This window comes from Zalophus californianus, chromosome 3, assembly GCF_009762305.2.
Source record: "Zalophus californianus isolate mZalCal1 chromosome 3, mZalCal1.pri.v2, whole genome shotgun sequence".
NCBI lineage: Eukaryota > Metazoa > Chordata > Mammalia > Carnivora > Otariidae > Zalophus > Zalophus californianus.
In genome coordinates, this window is record NC_045597.1 from 47,251,486 (window position 1) to 47,273,067 (window position 21,582).

The 21,582-nt window shown below is 36.7% G+C and overlaps 1 pseudogene; it reads left to right on the forward strand.

Annotated features, from left to right (window-relative positions):
- Positions 1 to 3,096: 3,096 nt before the first annotated feature.
- LOC113920455 lies at positions 3,097 to 21,138 on the forward strand (annotated as a pseudogene).
- Positions 21,139 to 21,582: the final 444 nt, after the last annotated feature.

The window sequence follows — 21,582 nt, forward strand, 5'->3', positions numbered from 1 at the left end:
TACGACTGTATGATTTCAGTAAAATTTTATTTCAGTGGGAATGATATATGGAATAGAACACATTTTTTTGTTAACTCTCTTTAATCTTTGTTTTCCTCAATTTGTTTCAAGAGTAGATATTACCGTATGAGCTTAATTATATTTTTTAGTTTATATTCAGTAAGCTTACATTTATTTTCCATTACCGGAAGTCAAAGGTATCATTTAGGATCCTCATCAAATTCTTATACCTCAACCAGTTTACGTTGAGTAATCAATCACTGACTTTAATATCTAAGTTTGATTATAGAGAATTGACATTGCGTTGCCTTCTTGATTTCTCTTTCAAGTCCTTCATTATCTGAACATTGTTTCTTTTTCTACACCAACCTCTTACTTACTTATTGAACCTCCACCAATACCCCATATCCAGCCATTATTAATATGAGAAGTTTTTTTCTAAGAAATTGCCAAGATTTTGTACATTTACCCTCTCTCTTTAGACTGCCATTTTCTTTTCCTGCTTTTTTCTCATGTTCTTGATTTGAATATCTCCTTGCTCATCCTTCATAATAAAGTCCAATCATCAACTTCAGCAAGAAGCTTCCCTATTTTCCCAAGTGGAGGTAGGTGCAGTGCTTCTGTGATTCCATAGCATGATAATCATGAATATTCCACAAACAAAATAATTATCTAACCTAGAGTCAATCAATGAACACAATTTAACATAGCCCTGTAGCTAATTAATTAAAATTCAGATTCTTTCTAGGTTATATGTTTTGTCCTTAAATTCTAACCTAGTTTTATTGCCTTGTCTAAGCCCTTAAAACTGACTATCAAGGTATCCACTTGGCACAATCCCAACCTCACCCCAGGGAACAGTTTCCCAGACCCAAGTCCCATGTCGCCTGCTTGTTATTCAAGAATTTACACTTCCCTGCTGCACCACAGTGCTGTCAATAGAACTTTCTTCAGTAATGAAAATGTTTCCGCACTGTCCGGTATGGCGGCTATAGCTACATGTAACTATTGAGCTCTGGAAATGTGATCAAGGAACTGGATTTTTATTTAAAAAAAATTATTTTTATTTTTATTTATTTTACTTTATTTTTTAAAGATTTTATTTATTTGACAGAGAGAGACACAGCGAGAGAGGGAACAGCGAGAGAGAGAGAGACACAGCGAGAGAGGGAACAGAAGCAGGGGAAGTGGGAGAGGGAGAAGCAGGCTTCTCGAGGAGCAGGGAGCCCGATGTGGAGCTAGATCCCAGGACCCTGGGACCATGACCTGAGCCGAAGGCAGACGGTTAACGACTGAGCCACCCAGGTGCCCCTATTTTTATTTATTTATTTTTAAAGATTTTATTTATTTGTCAGAGAGAGAGAGTGCACAAGCAGAGGGGGTGGCAGGCAGTGGGAGAAGCAGGCTCCCCACTGAGCCGGGAGCCGGATGCGGGGCTCCATTCCAGGACCCTGGGATCATGACCTGAGCTGAAGGCAGACTCTTTTTTTTTTTTTTTAAGATTTTATTTATTTATTTGAGAGAGAGAGAGAGAATGAGAGATAGAGAGCATGAGAGGGAAGAGGGTCAGAGGGAGAAGCAGACTCCCCGCTGAGCAGGGAGCCCGATGCAGGACTCGATCCCGGGACTCCAGGATCATGACCTGAGCCGAAGGCAGTCGCTTAACAAACTGAGCCACCCAGGCGCCCCGAAGGCAGACTCTTAACCCACTGAGCCACCAAGGCCTCCCTAAAAAAAATAATCTTAATTTAAATATCCACTGTGGCTATTTAATAGTGACTAGTGGTTACTGTATGGACAGCAAATGTCTATGATTTTTTAACCAAGCCTAAATACTTTTCTTAGATATTAATTAATGGATTCCTTTATTTCCTGGAAAATAGAATCATGGGATCTGAGAATAGAAAAAGAACTTCACTAAAAGTATATTAGAAAGCATTAAAGGAAAGGAAGTCCCTGCTTATTTTCTTATCTTTATGATAACAAGATTGGGCTATGTAACTGCTTGAGTCACATTCCACTTAAACTTGTAAGAGACGCTGCTATCCATCCATTCCTCCATTTATTAGTCCATCCATTCCCTGGCTGATCATTTATCTATCTGATATGCATTTTGAGCTCCTACAAATGCAGGCACTGTGCTAGAAAAATGGAGCTATAAGGATGATTCCATATATCACAGTTCGCATATGAACTTAAGAACTTTTTTTCTTATCGGAAGAACATTAGCTTTCTATCTCTAAAAATGAAATACATTCTTTTCTTCAGGTGTCTCTTTTTTTCCTATTTTAATATTAACTTTTCAATGCTCTGTCTACACTCAATAAGAAGAGGGCCTGCCAAATTTTTACTTTATTTTTGGCTCTACAACCACAGCTTTAAAATTTATGGGTAAATGGCATGGAGTCTTTTTCTAAATCATGATCATAGCAAAAATTATCTTTGTGACTTTGTGCAAGCTACTTCTCTGAATTTCAGGATATTGTCTTTAATGCACAAAATAGGATAATTATAATAACATACATACATACTGTTTCCTGTTAACCTCAGATCCTGTCCACCTAATCACTGTGCTATTTTAAGTACCATGCTTTTCTGACTATTAAATGAGATTCATAGAAAATATACCTAACTGAGCATCAGACATATATTAGGCACTAACCCAATATTATTTATTTCTATTCCCTCTGGATATGTCACCAGCATATAGTTATGTGTACTGACAGAAGTCCAGATTGCCTGTGTTTCAAGCCACTAACTAGCTGAGTGAACATGGGCAAATTACTTCAGCTTGCTTTGTGTTATATCCACATTGAAAACAAGGATGAGAAATGTCCCTCCTCCACTGGGTTGTTGTAAGGATCAAATCAGTTAACATATATAAAATGTTTAGAAGTCCATCTAGCTCAATAGAAGCACTCAGTAATTATCAGCTATCATCATCATCATCATCATCATCATCATCATCATCATCCAGCTGTTTCTAATACTTCTTAACCTTTAGCCTCACAGTGTTAAAATGCCGAGCAATGAACATGATGTATTGTTTTGGAGCATGCAGGAATACTTGAAATATGTTATTTACCTCAAACTACTATGAGGGCAGTGCTATGGTTTAGTGAAAAGGACATGGACTTTGGTCAGGTAAGTGTAGCATTGCTTGTGTAACTTTGTACAAATTACTTTGCCTCTTTGATCCTTAGATTTCTTATTTACCCATGCTCCCCATTGTCCTCATCTCATAGAGTTATTTGTCATTACACAAGGAAAATATGTAAAGGATCTAACACAAACTCTATCACATAATAAATCCTTAATAAATATTACTTCTCCATCCTGCTATTATAGACTGCAACTACTTAATGAGTTTTGAGTTTTAAGGAATTAAGAAATACACATTCAATGAATATCTAATTATATGTGTTCCATATTTTTTTTAAGATAACCAATAGTCCGTAAATTTCCATGGGAAGAACTGACTATGCATACATAAATATGTGCTTAATAAATTACCTCATCTTCTTATTTATTCTCTAGCAAAGAGCAAACTCCAACTGTGAGACGTGTGTGGTCTAATGGGTGGAGTGCTGAATTGGGAGTTAGAAGCCATGCCCACGCGTGGCTGTTGGTTTTCTGGTATCTATTAGAAAAGTCACTTAACTTTTCTTCACTCCTTCCAGCTGTGAAGGATCATAATTCCCCACAGGAAAATGTATAAAGTTATGGAAGATCCACAGATGAGATGTACGTTCTTTTATCTGATGAACTTAAATTCTCTTCCTTACTCCCACACCAGGTCTCAAGTCTGGGAGTGTTTCTAGGGTTGGCAACATGCTCAAGGGCACACAGTCAGAATCAGAACTATAAGAAGACTCTGAACTACTTTGCCGAACCCTAGAATGCCTATATTACACGCTTTGCAAAGGCATTGCCTTTCTTTTCCACATTTTTCCACCCATAGCCTGGCAGAGAGCTAATGATTTTTCAAGGGCCAGTTTAAATGTAAACTCTTCTTAGAAGGCTTTGCCAAAACTCATTGGCTCTGGTCCACAGACTGAATCTCTCCATCCATCCTTTTTAATTCTATAGCATTTAATTGGTGTGATTAGGATAATATAGGAAATTTATCACATTTTATTATAGTGCAGTTGTTTGCATCTCTGTCTGCCATCCTAGACTGGGAGTTCTGTGATGGCAGAAACCTTTTTGTTTGCTTAAATCAGAGCCTGGCATGTAGTCAGTATTCTATAAACTCTTGAATTAAACCAAGATCTTGGCTTCCTGGAATTTCCTCTAAGCTATTTTGTCTCATTGAAACAAAGACTAATGTTAAATGATTATATTACTGGATAAAGGCTCAGTTTTTATTTTCCTATTTGATGATAACTTGCAGTTTCTGATAGTAGTCTGTGCTAAGTTGAAGGTCATAAAATCATTGAGGTAAAAGGGAATTCTTTTAAATTAATAAAAACTGAGATATTATCAACCTGTCAGGTCTATTTTGAGCAGATGTGTGAATAGTCACACAAACAGTAAACACATACGCATTGAACATACACACACACGTATATGATTTATAGAATTAGTACAATGTAAAAGATAGAAATTTCAAATAAAGTTTCACTCACTCATGGTTCATAACTTGATGAACAGAATGGTGTGCTGACTATATCTTTGATTAAAACAACTCAGTCAAATATTATTAATATGAAAAATTTCAACCAATCAAATGATGTTATAGTATAAAATTTGCAAGAGGCAAGTATTTGTCCCCTAACAAATTAATAGCCTGGGCACTTAGCCAATTGAACTAATTGTTTTCAATTCATGCATTTAAGTTATATCTACATTAAACTAAAATAACTGGCTAAATGAGTTAACTAATCTGTCTTACTCCAAAATTGTATCAAAGATTTTATTCCATTCATTTCTGTACAACAAAAAACCAATCTTACTACTAAAGATTTTGTAATGTTAATTGGAAGGAATAGACACATTCTAGAAAATCAGCTATTTAATGATCTTGGCTGTGCTGTTCTCTAATTAGTGCTGGGTCACCAGTTAATTCTTTTCCAGGTGCCCAGGCTTCCTGAATACTATCACTGGGCTGAGTTCTCTTGATCCTTTCACCTAATGCTCCAACTATATTAATGACTTTGACCCTGCTCAGACTTAGACATGAGCTTTCTCAATTTAGAGAAAAACAATCTTTTTCGTTTATTTTAAGAATGGGACAAATCAAAGTAAACCCATACAGAGCTACTTTGTCATTAATTGTTAGTCATGTTCTAACAAAATCACTGGGTACACTGACTTCCTATAACTATCATACTTATATTTACTCTACTGGCATTTTCTACCCCAACCCCTTAGGCCGTTTGGGACTTTGTCCTCCAGCTTTTTTCCTCCCCTATTTTTTTTTTCATTTTCTCACTCTCAATTTCCTGATTTCTCCATTTTCAAATTACTCAAGCATTCCCTTCATTAATGAGCAAGACCCCCATTTCTCAAATCTGCTGTTTCTAAACAAATCTTCTAGCTTTCACAGATGCATTTATTTTCAAGGGAATTTTACAGTTGCTGCCCTAAGTCTTCATTTTATTACTCACTAATTCATCAACACAGGGTTATCTACTTCATTTCACCGTTATATTATTGATTCTTTCTTCTTTAAAGGTAGTCAATGAATGCAACCTTATTTAAAGACCTCAACCTATTCAGTCTCAACAATATTTCACGTTGCAAATGTCACTACCTTAGCTTCCAGGTATGGATGTATGGATGGATGTATTTCCTTAGGAGATCATGCACTTGGGGGTCAGGTTGATCATGGTTTTCATGTCAGCTTTGCCCATTCCTTGCTGACAAATTTCTGAAAAGTCACCTAACCTCTCTTGGCCTCAAATTCTTCATAAATGAAGTGGGGATGAATATATATATATCACTTAGATCAGCTTCTCCACAAATTATTTGCCAATCCCTACTATCTCTTTAACTTTTTTAACTGAATGTGATCTGTCTCCTTGATACTCCCATAGATAGGATGACCATATAATTAATTGTACAAATATAGATACATTTTTAATCAAAAGAAGGTGCTATTAACTATTTTGCTAGAACAATATGGGTAAACCAGGACTGTCTCAGGTAAATCACGAGATATGATTAACCAATTAAAGTATACCCTGTGTTTTTCTTTTACTTTGTTGTGTTTGTTACTTTTAACCTTTCAAATTATCTCTATTAGTAGATTGTATTCCAATTTTTTTTCTCTTTAGAATATACATTTTTATGGAAGTAACCTAATCTCATTTTTTCTGTATTCTTCATACTTTCTGGCATATAGTTCCTCAATTAGTGGGTATTTATTAAATATTTGTTGATTGAATTATTAATTTATTATTATATTTTGGCTATGTTATGTTGTGGAGGAGCTTAATTATATTCTGAAATTATTCTACACTCTATTATTATTTTATGACTTGCCAAGAGACTGTTATTTTCAGAAATATATTTTTTAAGAACAAAAGGGAACACAGTGACTTTCAACCACTACTAATTAATCCTCAACATATCAATATATTAGATTAACACGAACATTTAAAAACACATTAGATTAACATGAACATCCAAAGAAAATTGAAGGAGGAAAATGAATCGACATTAGTCTGGCCACAAATATAGATGGGAACAAGCTAAACTCTTGATGATGAAAGGGAGCAATATGGCCTAATTTTTTATATTTGTTAGACAAATTCCCACCCCCCAACCCACCCACCCCTGAGTTCAATTATGTTTTAGCACTTTCGGAATTAATCTCACAATCAAAATACTCATCATGGAGCTAAACAGAAATACAAGAGTTTCAAAGAACTCTCTTCCAAAATGAAAAAAAAAATTAAATCTATTTAAATTATTCATTTTTTGTAAGATTTTTGTAAGATTTTCTTTGAAAACTAGAAGTTACAAGAGGCAAAATTGTGATTGCACCTATTCTTTACTCTCGTTAATCTAAAGGAATAATGTCGTTACTGTGCATAATGGTCTGACTCCATTTTGAACATGACTGTTGACAGCTTTAATGCCCATAACTCCATTTCCCCCTTTGCCCCACATCTGTGTGAAATAGGAAGGCCCAGATTCTCCCTCTATGATGTCTGCAAGAAATTCAACCCAAGCAAGCCCTGGTCTTTGTATGAGAACCCTCACCCTAGCCTACAACCCAACGGTAAAAATACTGCAAAACTGGTATCTTTTCTCTCTCTTTGCTCTCTCAAGCCATTTTCAGACCTGCTTGGAAACCTGCTCTGCTCTCCGCAAAATTATGTGAGAAATAAGCCCTTTTATATCCTCTTGGTGCATGTGTGGCACCATCATTTTTGGCATCCCAACCAAATTTGGATGAGGTCTATCTTAGCCCTGCAGGATGATCAGAACACTGTGGTTTAAACTGGGGTAAAAAGTCTACATAAAAAAGAATTTATATAGACATATATTCTACTGATGTGAACTATTTACAAATAAAATAAAAGAAAGGATATCATGACAAATCTTACAAATTTTAAAGGAAGAGCAGTATGCCAATAAAACAGTTAGTTTAGAAAAAAATAACAAATTGTTTATAAAAACGCAACTTACTAAGACAAACACGTACTGGGCCTAAAACCTCATTTTTTAAAAATACTGTATATATGTATATTGTTATCACCAAATGTGGTGTCATTGAGGCAACTGTGAGGCAGCTGGAATTTATGCAGGTAAGAGCATAAGTTACCTGGGAGTAATACGCCCAGCTTATCAACAAGCATGGAATTGGTGAATACAAAAATTCAGTCTCGATGCTTTGACAATAATTTCATATAAATTGAATATTATTCAGTATTATTATTTGCAGCTACACAAGAAATCAGGAAAACCATGATATTAATAATTTTAACACTGCTGTTCAGTATCCTGAGAATATTACCATAGAAAAGAAAATTATTTATTACTTTGTATAAAAGCACAATAAAATGGGGCCTAAATATTACAAAGGAGAGAAAGACTGAGTAAGAGAGAGAGATACTGAAAGAGAGAAGGAGAGAAAGAGGCTGGTACTAGAGAGTTACCAAGCAATTATAATTTTGAAGCCCTGTTTTGATTGGAATGTATGAGGAGTTTTTAGTGTAAAATGCATATATAAAATATTAAAAGGTCCTCATATTCAATATAACTTTGAAGATAAGTTTTCCATTACCAGTCAAAAATTAGGCAACTTAGGGGTAGAAAATAGAATTTTGGAATTTCTAATGTAGTATAGATTAATAGTAACTAAGAGGATTAAAAAAAAAAAAAAGAAAACCCGAGGGTGATTTGAAAATAGTGTATGGTGTGTGTGCCTTAGGACACAGACATGGGGGTCTATATTTAGTTTGTTTTCACAGCGTATCAATGCTTTAGTTATATGGGCAATGACAAAATAAGGATTTTCATAGATATTCTTGAAAGCATACAAATACCAGTATTCATTACAAGGATTGTTGGAACCTCAATGCTTAGTTGAAACTTTCCTCGTCAGTTTTTGTCACACAGAGTTTCCATTATATGAATAATGAGCATGTAGTGAAGATTTATTTGCCCACTCTATTTTCAGTGGTTTTTGTCTTCCAATACAGAAGGGAAAAGACCTGGGAGAAATGTACTCTGGCTCTTGTAGTCACCAATTGTACTTATTTTGAGAAAATCACTTATCCCCACTGACTCTTATTTCATCATCTGGAAAATGAATAAAGATTTGATCAAATGAACTCTTAAAATCCCTTCCTATTTTTCCAAGCAAAAACAACAAAATTAAACTAGATGTTATTAGAAGCCAAAACTGTTGCACAAAAGATCATTAACTCATTCATGTAATAAATGAGTGTTAAGTATATATTATGTGTCATCCAAACTTAACAAATGTAGACCAGAACACTTGATTTCTTCCTCAGCATGTAATCCTGCTACTGTTTTCCTTATCTCATCAAACCATAACATCATCCACCCCACTTTCTCACTTGCTCAAGTAAAAAAACCTAGGTAATATTTTTTATTATTCTTTCTTTCCCCCATCACATCCACCTCATCAGTAAATGTTTTCAACTACAATAACATAGAGTGAACCCATCCATTTTTCTCCATCATGTGTTGCCTGGCATTCCAATTGGTTTCCTGCTTTAATGCTTGATATATTCCCATGAAAATCATGATAGCCACAGTCATCTAAAAATATATATCAGGGCGCCTGGGTGGCTCAGATGGTTAGGCGTCTGCCTTTGGCTCGGGTCATGATCCCAGGGTCCTGGGATCAAGTCCCACATGGGGCTCCCTGCTCCTTGGGAGCCTGCTTCTTCCTCTGCCTCTCTCTCTCTCTCTCTCTCTCTGTCTCTCATGAATAAATAAATAAAATCTTTAAAAAAATAAAAATATATATCAGATACAATCACTACCTACTTAAAGTCATTGACTTCACTCTGAGCTTGAAATAAATTCTGACTCCTTATCCTGCATACAAAGTCCTTTAGTCCTTTGCCTTTCTTCAAACCTTATCCAATACTACTCTCCTTTTCAGTCATTTTGTTTATGTACACTGACTTTTTATTTATTCAACAGTGCAACTTGTTTTTTTGACCTTATAATCTTTGTTGTCTACGTCTGGAATGTTTTTCTTCCTGATTTTATATTGCCAGTGCTTCATTTAAATGTCACTCTCTGAGGGGCACCTGACTGGGTCTGTCAGTAGAGCATGCTACTCTTGATCTCAGGGTTGTAAGTTGAAGCCCTACGTCGGGTGTAGAGATTACTTAAAAGAAATCTTGGGACGCTTGGGTGGCTCAGTCGGTTGGGTGTCTGCCTTCAGCTCAGGTCATGATCCCAGGGCCCTGGGATTGAGTCCTGCATAGGCTTTCTTGCTCATCGGAGAGGCTGCTTCTCCTTCTCCCTCTGCCCACCACTCTCCCTGCTTGTGTTCTCTCCCTCTCTCTTTCTGACAAATAAATAAAATCTTTAAAATAAAGTAAAATCTTAAAAAGAAATAAAAATAAAAATAAATGTCACCCTCTGAGAGGCCATTTCTGACCACCAATCCCAAGTAGTCATCCACATACACACTATGTCATTACCCATTTTAATTATTTGCATAACACTTATTTCTATCATATATTTTCCTCTTTATTTAAATGTAAAAGTTTCTTTTGTCTTCCACTGGAATATAAGTTCACACAGAATTGTTCATTTCTATGGCCTTAGATCATGAGACTGTATGAAGAACTGTGCCCATACATGTGCTCTTCTTATGAAGCTTCTTTTTTTCAGCTTTATTGGTGTATAATCAACAAAAAAATTGCAGAATATTTAAAGTGTGCAATGTAATGCTTTGATATACCTGTGCATTATGAATGGATTCCCCCATCAAGTTAATTAACAAATCCAACACTTCACATATTTACCTTTTTTTTCATGAGAACATTTAAGTTCTCCTCTCTTAGCGAATTTCAATTTTATAATACGGTGTTATCAACTAGAGACACCATGTTATACATTAGCTCCTCAGGTTTTATTTACTTTATAACTGGGAGTTCATCCCCTTTTACCAACAACTCCTTATTTCCCCCACTTCCCAGCCCCTGGCAAACACTTTCTTGCATAAGATTGTTTTCTTATTCATTGCTGGTGTATAGAAATACACTGAGTTTTGTATATTGATTTTGTATCCTCCAACTTCACTGAATTTGTTTATTAGTTATGATGGGTTTTGATGGAGTCTTTAGTGTTTTCCATATACTTTAGTAATCTCTACTTTTAGTACTTTTAATCTTTGGCTCTTGATATTTAAAGTCAAGTTAGAATTGTAAAATGTTCTCTCTAATACACTCCTGCCTGCTGAAATTGAACACCATGGATTTTGGGACAATTGGTTCTACTATAGATTTTCATAACATCAATATGAGTTCAAAACTCAAGAATGAATTATCTCCATCCCAAGGACTTTAGAAAAAATTCGTGACTGTGTTACTATTTTGGAGTAGTATTAGAGAGTATGATACAAAGGAAAGATTAGCAACTATGGACCTTACATCAAACCCAGCCCATCAGTTGTTTTTATAAATAAAGTTTAATTGCAACACAGTCATGCATTTATGTATTGTCTATGACTGTTTCATGCTGTCAAAGCCAAGTTAACGATTTGTCACAAAGACCATATGGCCTGAAGAGCTTAAAATGTTTGTTATCTAATACTTTATAGGAAAACTTTGCTGACCTCTGCTATAAGCTTTGTTTTATAAAAAAATATAACACCATTCTACATGTTTTACACTGATACAGCATGGTATCCCTCATTTATTCTGTTCCTTCTCCTTGGTACACATTTTGTAAATTATTTCTTCATATGGCTTCATTACTATACATAATGCTTTCCACATGCTCAGGGCTGTAAAAATCTACAGTAAAATTTTTACAATATTTTAAATTTGTTTCTACTTTCATCTTTGGGCTCAAGGGAGGTATATCCACCAATCTATTTTTTGACAATACTGTACCACATGTGTATACTCACATCCCATTAAAGGAGTAGGTCAAAGAAACTTTAGTTCTATAAACTCTGTCTAAAATACAAACTTAAATTAGATCAATTAAAAATGTTTACTTGATTAAGTAAATTTTAATTCTAAAGGACAGCTAGATCTGAGTAATTTTGTTTATCTGTCACCTCTGGTGTTCTTTACTCTTGCTTCATTTTTAAGCGGACTATCTCTATTTCACAAGAAAATGACCAGCCAAAGCTCAAAATTGAGTAGTCCCAGTCTCAGAAAGAGGAAGACTCTAACTAAATGTTCATAGAAATAACTCCAATTAAATTTTGATTAGTTCTGCTTTGATCATGTGCCTACACCATGTCTTAATCTATTAACATTGATCTCACATCCACATCCCACCTGGTTTGGAGTCACTGGGGACAACGGATTGATAATCTAGTAGATGGAGGAGGTTTGCTCTCAAAAGAAAAAGATGCCTTACAGACTAAAACCTAACAAAGGACCATTGCATTCACTTTATTTCATTTGATACTAATGGAAAATACTTTCAAATTATTCCTTAAGCTTTCATTAGCTCAAATTAATATCAATAGGTGTACATCACACTAAGGCCTAAGTATCATACTAAAGCAAAAAAAAAAAAAAAAGAAGAAAAGAAAAAAGAAAAAAAAAACAAGGTTGGAAGATAAGAAGACACTAATAGAGATGCATTTCATTACTGCCATATGCACATTTGTGTTACCAAATCTAACAAAATTGTTAATTTGTTAGAATTCAAGTCTATTTAGTCAATGCAAGTAGTGCCTATCATTAACAGTAATATGTTCCCAATTTTATTTGTTTATTTATTTTATTTATTTTTTATTATTATGTTATGTTAATCACCATACAGTACATGATTAGTTTTTGATGTGGTGTTCCATGATTCATTGTTTGCCTATAACACCCAGTGCTCCATGCAGAACATGCCCTCTTTAATACCCATCACCAGGCTAACCCATCCTCCCACCTCCCTCCCCTCTAGAACCCTTAGTTTGTTTTTCAGAGTCCATCACCTCTTTTGGTTTGTCTCCCCCTCCGATTTCCCCCCCTTCATTCTTCCCCTCCTGCTATCTTCTTCTTTTCTTTCTTTTTTTTTAACATATAATGTATTATTTGTTTCAGAGGTACAGGTCTGTGATTCAACAGTCTTACACAATTCACAGCACTCACCATAGCACATACTCTCCCCAATTTCTATCACCCAGACACCCCATCCTTCCCACTCCCCACCACTCTAGCAGCCTTCTGTTTGTTTCCTGAGATTAAGAATTCCGCATATCAGTGAGGTCATATGATTCATATCCTTCTCTGATTGACTTACTTTGCTCAGCATAACACCCTCCAGTTCCATCCATGTCATTGCAAATGGCAAGATTTCATTCCTTTTGATGGTTGCATAATATTCCATTGTATATATATACCACATCTTCTTTATTGATTCATCTGTTGATGGACATCTTGGCTCTTTCCACAGTTTGGCTATTGTGGACATTGCTGCTATAAACACCGGGGTGCACGTACCCCTTTGGATCCCTACCTTTGTCTCTTTGGGGTAAATACCCAGTAGTGCAATTGCTGGATCATATGGTAACTCTGTTTTCAACTTTTTGAGGAACTTCCATACGGTTTTCCAGAGTGGCTGCACCAGCTTGCACTCCCACCAACAGTGTAGGAGGGTTCCCCTTTCTCCACATCCCCGCCAACATCTGTCATTTTCACCAGTCAGAATGGCTAAAATTAACAAGTCAGGAAACAACAAATATGTTCCCAATTTTAAAATTTCAATCTTACATGTTATTTATTCATGAATTTGTTCACTTAATAAATATTTGTTGAGTTCCTACTCTGTGCTTGGCACTTTTCCAAGGGACTTGGAATGTAATATTGAACAATCCCTGCATGGTCCCCAACATGCTGAGGCTTAAGCGCAATGTGGACCACAAATCTTAAATAACTTATTATTTGGCCTCAGCCGTGGTAAGGACTATAAAGTACATACATTAAAGTCTTCTCTGTTTCCATAGAATATTTTAGTCTTCACTCTTTTATACCAGCCTGCTAAGACTAAAATATTCTATGGAATCAGAGAAGACCTTTTGGAAGAATGAAATTTAAACCTAAGATTTGTTGAGGAATATGAGTAGCTAGGTAAAAAAGTCTCTGTGTGTCCATGTGTGTTGGTGGTAGATGAAGAGCAAGGAAGAGCTTTCCAGTGTTAAAGTCAGTAGGGAGACCTGAAGAGGGTGAGGATGTGACACCATAGTAAGATGGTAAGATATATGCAAGACCATATGGATCTTTTAAAGGATTTTTGACTTTATCCTAAGAACAATGGAAAGCCATTGAATTGCTTGAAGCAGAGGAGTGATGTAGGGAGATTTGTGGTTTTAAAAGATCACTATGTTTGTGTATGGGGAATGCTTTAGGATACTCGGTAGAAGGTTATCAAAACAGTCTTTTAGAGAGGACTGCTTATAATGTGGAGGTGGCAGTCATTAGTCATTGTCTGAGACACACAAATAACTGGCCTGAGACCATTTTTGAAAGTAGAATCAATAGGTCTTAATGATTGTCTGCTTTTATGTGCACATATAAATATGACTCATTCCTTTAATCTAATGTTAATCATCATGAAGATATGTTTTTAAACAAAAGTAACTGATATGTTACTTAAATTGCATTAGGAACCTAATTCGTTGCTATGACCTGAACTTTTTAATGGACAAGAAGTTAACTAAAGCTTTTCAAAATAATTTTTCCTCTTTGGGAATAATAATTTATTTTCTGTCTTTGAAAATATAATATTTCATAGCCAAGAAACTATAAAATATCTTTAAAATGTACCAATGGCATTTCGGTTTCACTGGCCTTTTGGAAATCCAAGGAAAAATAAAGTTGCCCAGAGTAAAGGAACAAAAAAGTTTTAAGAAGGAGAAAGACAGTTGAGAAAAATAAAGAGCAGAACAAGGACACCCAGAGGGAACATACAGTCTACCCAATTTTCGGACTTACCTAATTTGAAATATCCAAGGAGACAACACTATATACAGGAGAAACAGGTATCCAAGCATTCCCGACTCTTGAATTTGCATTGACCTCTTTTAAATGCTCCACAGTTTACACTTACTCTTCTGTAACTGAAATTGTCTGACTATACAGCAGCCTGCCCATGAGCAGGGACCTCCCCAAGGCTTGTTCTTTTTCTCTTTCTGTGTCAGGACATAATAATAATAGCATACTGAAAACTTTTAAATGTTCTTATATATGAGAACATGGCACGCTTTTTCATGTGATTTACTTGTGTTAACTCATTTAATCTCTACGACAAATCCTTGAGGTGGTTCCATTGCCACCATTTTACTGATGAAGGGATTGTGACACAACAGGTCACACTCTTGCCCCAAGGTTACTGAGTTAGTAAATGGCAGAGATGGGATCTGAGCATACATGGTTTAGCTTCAGCCCGAGCCCTTGATCGCTTGTTCTACTAACCCTAATATAGCAGACACAGTAGCAATAGCTACAGTCCCTGGGGCATTCCCTTTGCCAGGCACTGGTGGCTTAAAAAATGTAACTTGAATCCTGCAAACAATCTAAGCAATACTTTTAAGGTAAGCATTATTATTTTTTTTAAAGATTTTATTTCTTTATTTGACAGAGAGAGACACAGCGAGAGAGGGAACACAAGCAGGGGGAGTGGGAGAGGGAGAAGCAGGCCTCCCACGGAGCAGGGAGCCCGATGCGGGGCTCGATCCCAGGACCCTGGAATCATGACCTGAGCTGAAGGCAGATGCTTAATGACTAAGCCACCCAGGCACCCCAAAGGTAGGCATTATTATTCCCATTTTCAGAAAAGGAATTGATGGCTCAGGAAGCTTAATCCTTTTGATACAGGTCATATAACTGGTAGAAAACAGAGTCAAACTCCATAGTCAGATATGTCTGGATACAAAAACTATTCCATTTTAACATCAAGAAAACTCAGATCCTAGTTTTAGTTTTATCACTGACAATAGGACCGTGAACATCATTTAATCTTCCCAGCTTCAGTTCACTTGACTGTAAGATAAAAGTGATTCTCAAACTTGAGTAGTCTCAGAATATCCTTGGGGTGTATGTTATAAATGCAGATTTGCTAGTCAATCCTAAATAGCTTGATCAAGTAGATAAGGGGGGGTCAAATCATAAGCATTTGAACAATCTGATTCAAGTGAATGTAGATCATACTTCTGCAGAAGTAGCCGACCTCACCTTGAAACAGTCATTAACCAAATGCTGCTTTTGCTTTGCTCTGTTACAACTTTGAGACTCGACCACCCTCTCCATCGTCCTCTCCAGATAGCACCTTGGATCACCTGGAAACTTCAAACATTTGAGAATAATTGATTTAGTGCCGCCTGGGTAGCTCAGTCAGTTAAGCGTCTGACTCTTAATTTTGGCTCAGGTCATTTTCTCAGAATTGTGAGACTGAGCCCCATGTTGGGCTCCACGCCCAGCTCAGCATTCACTCTCTCCCTCTGCCCCTCCACACAACCCCTGCTGCTCTCTCTCTCTGTCTCTAAAAAAAAAAAGAATTGATTTAGTATGTCAACTACACTCAAATTAAAAAAAAAAAAATTAAAAAGAGAGACACCAGAGAGCTTACTCTCCCTCTCTTCCATGTAAGTGCACAGCAAGAAGGTAACCATCTAGAAACCAGGAAGAGAACCCTCACCAGTAACCGACCATACTGGCTCCTGATCTCAGACTTCCAGTCTCCAGAAGTGTGAGAAAATAAATTTTGATTTTGTAAAAGCTTTTATCTATTTATTTGACAGAAAGAGACACAGCGAGAGAGGGAACACAAGAAGGGGGAGTGGGAGAGGGAGAAGCAGGCTCCCTGCACAGCAGGGAGCCCGATGAGGGGCTCGATCCCAGGACCCTGGGATCATGACCTGAGCCGAAGGCAGACGCTTAACCAACTGAGCCACCCAAGTGCCCCTCTATTTTTTTTTTTAAGATTTTATTTATTTAGTTGAGAGAGAGAATGTGTGTGAGAGAGAACAAGGGTAGGATGAGGGGCAGAGGTAGAAGCAGACTCCCTGCTGAGCAGGGAGCCTGATACAGGACTCGGTCCAAGGACTCCGGGATCATGACCTGAGCCGAGGGCAGACGCTTAACCAACTGAGCCACCTGGGTGCCCCAAATTTCTATTGTTTAAGCCAAAAAGAAAAATCTATTCAATTGTATAACCTATTGGATTCAGAGAGCCCAGTTCACCACTTATTTCCAGCATTTATTATAGTGCTTAATAGTAGATATTTAATATTTGCTTAATGAGTGAATAATATTCATTATATTTTACTCTATAATATTTTTAAGATGTAAAAATTTAAAGGAAACAATCTGATAGTAAACACTAATATATGTATGTCATCTCTGTAAGCAGAGAATTTATAAACCATACCAATGGCTTTATTTAATATACTTTCTTGATGCTACCGCCTGGTCTAGATTCTATTCACATGACATCAGAATTACTGCCACAGTGAGTCTTCCTACCTGGAGTCACTCCTTTAGAATACAGTCTGGGTAGTTTTTTTCATAGTACAGTCTTTTAAAATATTATTTCATCAACACATTTTTACTGATCAAAATCCTTACATTGCTCTCTGGTTTCTCCTATATTAAGTGTAAACTTCTCTCTCTTATTTTTGGACTTCCTGTGCATTTAATTAAAAATAATTTCTTTGTCTTTAAAATTCCCTAGTGCCCAAAGCATAGCTCACATTTCAACCAGGATCATCTGCTCACTATTTTGGGAACACACACACACAAGACTGTTCCTTTGATTTGGCCTTTCCCCTTTGCACTTTCACTTTGCCACACTCTTTTTGTTCTTCAAAGTCTGGCTCAGATTTCATCTTTTTGAAGACAATTTGACTGATTCTGATATTAAACCATATTTTGTTTCATGTTATTCTTTCTTCCTGACCTAACTGTAACCTTCCTAAAGAGAGAATCCGTATGTACTCCAGAGTGATATTTTTCAATCTGCTGGTCCTGGGTCTCAATCAACATTTGTTAATGATTTACAATAGAATAACTGAATGGAGTAGAGAAGAAAGCAAAGACAACATCAGAATGTTTCACTATGTAAACCTAAGGTTTTTTTTCATGAAACTTTTCTTTTTGTTGAATTGTGTGCATGAATGCTGGTTCACAATACAAATGCATTTCTAAACTGTGGATCTTAGTTCAAAAAGTTTGAAAGCTACTGTTCTTTCTATAGAACCAAACACAGCATTGATCACGTTATAAAAATTCAGTAGGCACCTGTCATTTGATTGGTTGAAATGACTCTGAATTAATATATACAACCAATGGTAGGAAAGTAGGTCTGGTGTTGCATAAAATAATCATATTGGTGCTAAAGCAGTATACTAAAATATGATTTATTTAATCACTTAACAATTGCAAAGGAGGATTTAGTTTACAAATATAGTATGACTTACTCGGTATTACTTAAACTTTCCATTATTCTGGTTTTTAAATTTAATCTCCTCTCTAATGGAAAATCAACTCCCGGTTGTGTGTTTGACAAGAACAGGAAGACTAATGGACTTGTGTTATTTTTTTTTAAGCACCAAGTAAGAACCGGATTTAAAAGTTGACCTAATATGTTTTAGTTTAATGAGTTTTAGAATTTAGAGCTTTATTTCACCTCACCATAAACACCTGAATTATAAATCTAATACTTCTCTCCGTGGGATTTGCTATAATCTAAGAAGAAGAATAAAGGTTTTGAGCTTTTAGAATTGGTATAGAAAGTGCCTAATTTCAGAACTAAGTCACCAGTGCAGGCTGCATTACATGGAATCAGTTTATAATGAACTCTCTATCAAGGCCATGTTCCACTGGTTTTTACTTCAGCAGCGACCTTTGAGGGAAGCAGAAAAGATGGCAAGAGGATAAAGGCAGGTCTTTATTAACCAATATTTGATGATAAATGGCAAACTATGGAGCAATAGCAGTCTATGGCAAGCTTCCCTGAAACACCACAAGTGAATGAATTATAACGATGACAAAATCCTGTCGCGTTTTCCTATCCAATGTCTTCTTCAGCAGTTTTTAAATGATAGTATTTACCGATCATCTTTTTGCCTAATGTCAAAGTTTTGTTTCTCTCTCTCTCTCTCTCTTTTTTTTTTTAAAGAGAGAAAAAAGAGGGCTTTTGTTTGGTTGGTTTTCTTCTCTTTTGCTTTACAAAGTGAAAAAAGGAAGTCAAGGTGACACAGAACAAACACAAAAATTGCAAATACAGTAGACATGCATTTTTTTGAGAGCAATAATAACGTGTAAAATAAGGATGAAAATAAAGCCTAGTAATTGAGGGCATAGAGGAAGTAAGGGGAAGCAGGGGTGGTGAGGGCATCCCCGTCCGGCACGAGAGCTTTAGATAACCAGGCATGACCAAACACGGAGAAGAAAAAACATACACAAATCACAGATCATATTTCACCTGGGAATCTGAGAGTCATAAAGCCTTTGCATTTTAAAGCTGGAAGGGACTTAGTTCAACACTCTCATTTCACAGAAGAGGAAATTGAATCATGTTCCACTAAGCTATACAGTATTCCATGTTTGTAAAAATTGCAAGCAGCTTTTCAGAACCAGCCTTACACACTGAATAAAATATATATTTGTCTCCCTCCCCCACATCCCTTTCCACTGTTTCCCTGCAAACTCTCTTTATCCTTCTTCCCCTCTTACTTTCTACTATTATTTCTTTTTATTTTATTTATTAATACCCTAAGTGTCTTCAAATTTTCAAGTGGAGGTCTGGGCATGGGAAATATGTGATCCTCGCCTCTAGAAAGTTCATGATCTGATGGGTGAGAGAGATGATACAGAAGACAGTAACACTGCAGGAATGTAAGTTAAATAAGGGGGGATTAATGTGTGAGTCTATAATTTTCTATTAAAATGACAACTCTGCCATTCTCTAGATATATGGAGAATGTGATGATTAAGCTGAATTTTAAAGTATTGATAAGAGTTAGATTTTTCTAAAGAATATAGGGTGAAATAGTGTTTTGTTTATATTAGCATGTGTATAAGCAGAGATGGAGGAAGAGGAGGGACTGTTATGTAGGTAGTGGTTTAGCTATAATACTCTGGGTAAAGTCTATCTTATTAAAGAGATTTGTTTTTCTACCTGTATTTACTCCCTAAGTGATCCTATTCTGCCTCATGATTTTAAATACCATCTACTATTTTTTCACAATGGGTTGGCTGCTACAACACAGGTGTCGTGCAAACCACCTCTAAACCTAAACCAAAAGGGGGAAAGGAAAAGCCTCATCAAAATTGTCATCATTGGACACATAGATTTGGGCAAGTCTACCACTACTGGTCATCTTGATCTACACATGTGGTGGGATCGACAAGAAAACTATCGAAAAATTTGAGAAGGAGGTTGCTAGATGGGAAGGGGCTCCTTCAATTGTGGCTGGGTCTTGCATAAACTGAAAGTTGAATGTGAACAAGGTATCACCGTTGATATCTCCCTGCAGAAATTTGAGACCACCGAGTGTCATGCGACCATTACTGATGCCCCAGGACACAGAGACTTTATCAAAAACATGATTACAGGCACATCTCAGGCTGACCATGCTGTCCTGATTGTTGCTGCTGGTGTTGGTGAATTTGAAGCAGGTAGCTCTAAGAACAGGCAGAACTGTGAGCATGCCCTTCTGGCTTATACACTGGGTGTGAAACAACTAATTGTCAGTGTTAACCAAATGGATTCCACTGAGTCACCCTATAGCCAGAAAAGATGCAAGGAAATCATTAAGGAAGGCAACACCTACATTAGGAAAATTGAATACAACCCTGACACAGTAGCATTTGTGCCAATTTTTGGTTGGAATGGTGACAACATGCTAGAGCCAAGTGCTAACATGTCTTGGTTCAAGGGATGGGAAGTCACCCGTAAAGATGGGAATGCCAGTGGAACCACATGCTTGGAGCTCTGGATTGCATTCTGCCACTGACTCGTCCAACTGACAAGCCCTTGCGTATGTCTCTCCAGGACATCTACAAAATTGGTTGTATTGGTACTGTCCCTATGGCCCAGGTGGAGATTGGTGTTCTTAAACCTGTCATGGCAGTCTCCTTTGCTTTAGTCAATGTCACAGCTGAAGTAAAATCTCTTGAAATGCACCATGAAGCTTTGAGTGAGGCTCTTGCTGGGGACAATGTGGACTTCAATGTCAAGAACATATCTGTCAAAGATGTTCACCCTGGCAGTGTGACTGGTGACAGCAAAAATGACCCATCCATGGAAGCAGCTGGCTTCAGGGCTCACGTGATTATCCTGAACTATCCAGGCCAAATCAGTGCTGGATTTGCACCTATGCTGGATTGTCACCCAGCTCACATTGCTGGCAAGTTTTCTGAGCTGAAGGAGAAGATCTATAATCTTTCTGGAGAAAAGCTGGAAGATGGCCCCAAGTTCTTAAAATCCGATGATACCGCTATTGTTGATAGGGTGTGTTGAGAACTTCTGACTATCCTCCTCTGGTCTGTTTTGCTGTTCATGACATGAGACAGACGGCTGTGGGTGTCATCAAAGCAGTGGACAAGAAGGCAGTTGGAGCTGGCAAAGTCACCAATCCACCCAGAAAGCTCAGAAAGGTAAATGAATATTATTCCTAATACCCGCCCCCCCCCCCCCAGTGTTAATCAATGGTGGGAGAACATCTCAGAACTGTTTGTTTCAATTGGGCATTTAAGTTTAATAGTAAAAGAGTGGTTAATGGTAACAATGGATCGTAAAACCTTCAGAAGGAAAAGAGAACATTTTGTGGACCATTTGTTTTGTGTGTGTGTGTGTGTGTGTGTGTGTGTGTGTGTGTGTGGCAGTTTTAAGTTATTAGCTTTTAAAATCAGTACTTTTTAATGGAAACGACTTGACCAAAAATCTCACAGAATTTTGAGACCC